Below are 6,384 nucleotides of genomic sequence, written 5' to 3' on the forward strand. Positions count from 1 at the left end.
ACTGGAAAACAGGCCAAGCTCCAACATCTAGAAACAAAGGTGTTGATGGCAGCAGCACAGCTGATATTTCTCTCCAGGATGGAGTCACAGGTGAGATGATGAGAAATATGAGAAAAAGCAGACAGAACATAAAGTAAGAAGTTGAACAAACAAATACAACAAAATGGAGAATAGAGAGAGAATGAAGGAGAATGTTGAAAATGGGTCCTTTATTGAAGAAATGTATCATTTTTGGCAAGGAACAAAGGAGAACATTAACACATTTATATCCTATTCAAATGGCTGAATTAACACATATCCATAGTACATGGTATGAATGGGATTTAAAGAATTTTGTATTTTAAAGGAGCATTGCACTGTTTAAACCTCAGACATTTAGTTTCATGCTCACACAGGTAAAGAGACGTTGGAAACAATAACAACATTAAAAGCACTTTGTTTCTACTCAAAATCCAGTTGATGAAAATACTATCAGATAAAAAACATCTGTGAAAATGATATTAAAGCTATAAATAACGGGTAACTGGATGTGGAATATAAGGACTGAAACAACTCAGCTGTTTATAGAAACCACCAGACATGTGATAAAAGGAATGGGGAGAAAAAAACAAAAACAAGATCCCTGGCTGCATCAATACCCGTAGGATGCAGAAGGTCAGACTCCTGGGAACAGCACGCTGCAGAGTGAGGCTGGTGGGTGATAAGAGCAAAAATGCAATGAATTCCATGAGCCTGTCATGTTTATGTTCAGCTCTGCAAACTTTCAAAAGGATTCTTGCAGTACAGTTCTGCATGCATCACAGCCATGAGCAAGGCATTACAGTCAAGCAAAACGCATGGGCCAGTTTGTCAGCATTGTTGAAACACTAAGAACTGTTGAAAGGGTTGTTTCTAAGACGGAGGAATGTGGTTTCAAACTGATGATTGAATGTTAATGGTTGAGTTAAAAGTCCAGTCACTGTCGTAGAACGGAGTTCGTCTATGAGGGACTGAAGAGCCTGAAAGGATGTTTTCTGTTTGCATTACAATACAAAGGAGGTCAAACTATTTTTTAAATGAAAGTTAGAAAAATTATTCTATCTTTCTAAAGACATGAGCAACGTCAGAGTCTGGGTTGCTCTGAGAGGCAACTGTCTGCCTTTCTGCTTAGATTATTGTTTTTACTTTATCATTTTTTTAAACATTAAAACGCCTGATTAGGATAATTAACCAGCAGAACAGAATGTAAAGCATAACTATACGCAGTGATTAACCTAAAAGACTAACTCCATCTGGGTCGTACAGCTTGAATCACAGGGGTTTTTAAAAAGGAGTTTTTCTCTATTGGGTTTCTGTTTTTTTTTTTTTTTTACAGTGTCCTGTCTGGCATTGTGGCAATAAGAATAATTGTCTTGATGCCAAAAGGAGCCCAACAGATTTTAATTTCACCAGTGGAGCAGTACGGCTATTGCCATACTGCTCCACTTGTTTCATGCATATAAATTGCTTTATTATAATTATGCAGGGAGTTTTACAGTTTATATGGACACTGCAATGTAAATAGAGCAGAACAGGAAAAACAGAAGAAGAAAAAGAAAAAAAAAAGAGAAACGATGAAAGAAAGAGGAGATAGAAAGGAGATAATGATAAAACATTTTTAGTCTGCTTCATCACCTGCAAAGAGATGAAAAAAGAACAGCACAACCGAAAGACATGGAACGAGACATAAAGCAACACCTTGAAACTATCGCTGAAGTAATATTATTTAGTCTGACATGTACTCTGTGTTTTTCCTCTATTGGATTTCTGAGGCGAGGCTGTAAATGAGGATAATACAGGAGAGCTGCAGACTTCATGGCTTCAAAATAAAAAAAAACTGTTTTATATGTATTTGTTAATCATCTTAGGACATTTGTCAAGAATCTTTAAACCAGATGTTTAAAGATGACGTCCCATTTTGTCATGTTGGGGTCGAGTCTCCTAACCCACATGCAGAAAACACTCCAGAGACAGGAAATACAATAGTGAGGTTTATTGACAATAATTTAAGACAAAGATAAATGGATTCCTTGGTTCATCAGGCTGATCTCGGGGGGTGGGGGCAACAAGGGGAGGACAGAAATGGTTAGTCTGGATCCAGGGAACTTGCTGTTTGGCGGTAGATTGGGATTAATACCTGTTTGGGGGGGTGTTTCTGACCGGTGGGGGGGGACCATAAGGGTCCAGAGGCTGGTCGGCAGGTTGAGGGCTGAGGTCATTGATATTTTAAATTAATATTCAAACTATCCTGGCTATTCTTCAACCATCCCCAGTTTGAAATAAGCTAAATCAGGATATCCATGTTACTGAAACAAAGAGGGCACATAAAAAAGAAAAATCCAAACACCTTCAGCTTTTTCATATTTTGTCACTTTTGCAACCAAAAACCAAAAAATAATAGTTTTATTTCAAAGCTAAAAATTACCCAAAACCTTTGTAATCTAACTAACATTATTGATCCCATTAAGTTTTAAGCCCCAAAAAACAAAAATACAGTTCAGTTAATTCAATTTTATTTGCATTACGCAGATTGACAGCAAGGCTCTTTACAGACACAATTCAACCAGATCATCCAGTCAGATTGATTCAAAGTTTTCAGTCTAAGAAAAACCAGCTGATTGCATCGACTCATTGACTTGACAGCAATCCCTCACACCAAAAACGCTTGTAGCGACAGTGGAGAGGAAAACTCCCTTTTAACAGGAAGAAACTTTCAGCAGATCCAGGATCGGTGTGAACCGTTATCTTCTTAGTCCGACGGGGGCTAGAGGAAGCTGTCAGGACTCAGAACCAGAATTCAGGAAGAGATACTGAATTGATTTTTACAAAGTAGGTAATAAGTGCTGATGGATCTGTGGCTCGTCAGGTTGGAATAGATGACTGGAATCTCTGTAGAGATAGGAACACAGGTTAATGACCACGCAACTCTGATGGAGAAGCCAGCATGTGAGTCACTAACCTGGTTTTTAAGTTCAGTCCGAGCCCAGAGGAAGGAGCGGAATCCAGCCGGATGATTTTTCACAGCAAGCGGTGGAAGCCGCCTAGGGAGTCCCAGGAGCAGAAGCCAAAGCTGCTGCAGAGCCGAACGATGAGAAGCCAGCAGACGAGGAAGAGCAGGAGTATCCGGAAGGAGAATCCAAAGTCGGTGTCGATGAGGAAGCAGAAGTCCAGGCCAGAAAATCAGAGATCCGAAGAATTATCGAAGGGTAATCTGTGGTTGGGAGACAGATTCAAGGTTGTTAGCGGGATCAGGTAATCAGAATAACACATTGGGTACACTTAAAAAACTCACCTACGGCTCGAATAATCTGGCACTGATGGCTGGAACCAAGCAGTTTAAAAAGGAATGGGAACAGGTGGATCTGGTGAATGATAATGAAAACAGGGCGGAGTTAGGCAGGTGGATGAACTAAACCAAGAATCCAGTCATCTGTCATAGTTCTGGTTCTGTTTAGTTTGGGTTTGGACTTATGGACTTTATCTGTTCAGCCGGTCTCTATTCAGCCACCAGCAGTTATCACAACAGCTCAGAAAGCTGCAGACTTCATGGCTTCAAAATAAAAAAGAGAACCTGTTTTTTATATTTCCCCCCCAAAATAAATAATGGTCATTATTGTATAAGTATTCTTGCTTTCCCTCTCTACACCTTTCCAGCACATGCAGCTATTTTCATTGCACAGATCTGTTGTGTCCACAGAGCTGCTTTAGTTTGGAGTTTTTAGTTTCTGTTTTCTCCCCTTCATTTTCAGGGTGTGCCAGGCAGGTGAGGCTCCAAGCTGTTACTCATCAGCCACAATCAAGGAAGCAGTATTTAGAGGAGTGGATTCCCTGAGGCAGATGGTTACCTATACCAGAGGTAACTGGGTCCCTCCTCAAGACTTCCAAGTTAGTTGAACTTGTTCTGATAGTCTTACTTACCAGTCTTGTCTCTGTTTTCCTTTAGTTTTCCTCCTGCTGAAGGCTGGCTCCTGTTCCTCCCTCAACGGTGCTTTCCACTCCTCCCCAAGAGCTGTCTTTCAAGATCCGCTAAAGCTGAGCTCACCTGCCTGTCCACCCTCCAACGCCTAAAGAACCTGGTAACTCCAAGGTCTTTGCCCCCCTCTCTGTGGACACTGTTGCTCCCCCTCTCAACCTGTTTCCAAGCCCTGAGAAGTAAGTCTGCCCTCACTGTTCATCTCAACATCAGCTGGAACTCATACTGATCACCTGACCTGTTTTGCAGTGAGACACCGCTTTGGATTTCCTGTTTTCTCTGCTTCCAGTCTGAAAAATAAAAACCCTTCAAATAAACTCAGTTCTCCTGTCGTACGTACTGCTGCTGCGCCAGAGTCTTGATCCAAACTCATGTCAAGATCAGTTATCATCTGATCGCTGTGCTGGTGGCTGTGCTGAAATCATTGCGCTTTTGGTGACACTGATGACGTAGACCTAGTTATATTTGATTACAAATATGTTTTTCCCCCCTGCTCTCAGGTAAAACACTCTCAAAGAGAGAGACTTGAGCTAAAACCAAAACTGAAGGGGGTGGAACGGTTCTCCAGCCACAGAGCTAATGGGGGATTTACATGTGAAAAGGGATTCATAAGTTGTGAAGTACTGAGTCCCTCCTGAGGGACTCAGCTCCTCAGTCCCTGAGGGGGACTCTCGTATCTCTGGGATTTCTAGTGTTAAGGCTGTTCCACAATTTAAGGCTGTTCCGTAGTTTAGGTTTGGTAACCATAAAGGAACGATCGCCCGGCTGTTTATACCAGGACCTACAGACGTCCAGAACCATTTGACTGGCAGACCGGAGAGCTCTGCTGGGGCGATCATCATCTCAGTTAAAGATAAGACCATGAAGTATATGAGACCATGAAGGGCTTTAAAAACAATAATTTAGATTTTAAAATCAATCCAGTAACAGACTGGGAGCCAGTGCAGGGAGGAGAGGATGGGAGCGATGTATCTGTGTCTGGATGAACCAGGGAGGAGATGAACTACTGCTTTCTGCTCTAACTGTAACCGTTGGAGTGACGACTGTGGGCGGCCATAGTAGAGAGCGCCGTCACAGTCCAACACAGAACTGATCAAACAAAAGGCTGGCTTTCACAATAGCATCTATTTGTTGTCTAGAGTTCAGTTCTCGGTCAAAGACAACTCCCACTTTATAAATTCATTCATTCATTTAGAATAACTTTTTTTTTCTAGGATTTTATTTTCAGTCACCACATAAACCCAAATGATGTTTATAATGTTGTTTTTCTAAAAATGGACATATCTATTTAACTTGTAATCTTTGAGATCATCATAGTTTTGTGTCTGCAGAGACCTTTATTCATTATCCCAGACAAAAGGGGAATAGAAATGAATAATCAGCCGGGTCTATTGTGAAAACCAGAAGCTGGTTGCTCCACATTTAAAGCTTTTGAACATTAACAAATGTAATTTATTTTAAAACATATTAATATATTTGAAAATCCGGAGCCAAATTGAGCTGAAACTTTTCACAGTTTCAACACCGTCTCCCTCAGTCTGAGTTATTTCATCCAAATTTCCTTTCAAGATTTGGTAAAACTTTGACTCTCTTTATTGTTAAAAAATCCAATATTGCACATGTAATGTGGAGAGAGAAAGCTGATTCACATCGTGAACATTTTCCTTTAACTACAAAGGTTAAACAGAGTAGAGACAGAAAACAATTTGTTATTTATGATCAAATCACAAAGCAGAAAGAAGTTTAATTATAGAATTGCGTAATTTTTAGCCATCCTCCTCCGGACTGAGTCATCAAAAGTCATCGCAACAAAAAATTATTTTTTTTTGTTTTGATGGTACGATGAAAAAAAAAAAGATTATGAAAGCACTGTTAAGGTGAAAATAATCATCTTTCAGGTTTATTATATCATTTAAAAGAGAAACTCAAAGACTGTTAAACAGACAGAGGTGACAAAAGTGATAACATTCTTTACTCAAGCGAACGTACCAATTTATCTCTTTTGTTAGAGTGAAGTATTATAATCCAGATTCTGAAATGTTACTTACTTATAAAAGTAAAATATTTTTCAACTTTAATGAAAATAATATGAGATTTATAATATAATTTGAAAAAGCAGCAATGATGCTCAGTGAGACAGAGGAAGGCTTGTTCCAGCAGAACCAGTAAATCCAGTCCTCTCTCTCTCTGGTGATGAGAGGAGACTTTTATTTTAGAGCTAACGTACCACTAGCCATTTATATTGCCAGGATCCGCTTCCCAGGACTCACTTCTTAGAGCCCAACCATCGAACGCAGAGGTGAGCCAGCCGCTTTTTAGCAGGGAAATCTAAATATGTTATATGTTAATATATGTAATATGTTATTTCTCTCTCTTTATATATATATATATAT

General features: G+C 39.8%; 1 protein-coding gene across 1 annotated transcript in view; it reads left to right on the top strand.

The window, feature by feature from the left end:
• LOC107091189 (cornifelin homolog B-like) overlaps positions 1-6,384 on the top strand; it is a 12,050-nt gene that overhangs the window by 1,901 nt on the left and 3,765 nt on the right. The window lies entirely within an intron of this gene.

The sequence above is a fragment of the Cyprinodon variegatus genome, unplaced genomic scaffold (assembly GCF_000732505.1).
Source record: "Cyprinodon variegatus isolate N-32 unplaced genomic scaffold, C_variegatus-1.0 Scaffold328, whole genome shotgun sequence".
Classification (NCBI taxonomy): Eukaryota; Metazoa; Chordata; class Actinopteri; order Cyprinodontiformes; family Cyprinodontidae; genus Cyprinodon; species Cyprinodon variegatus.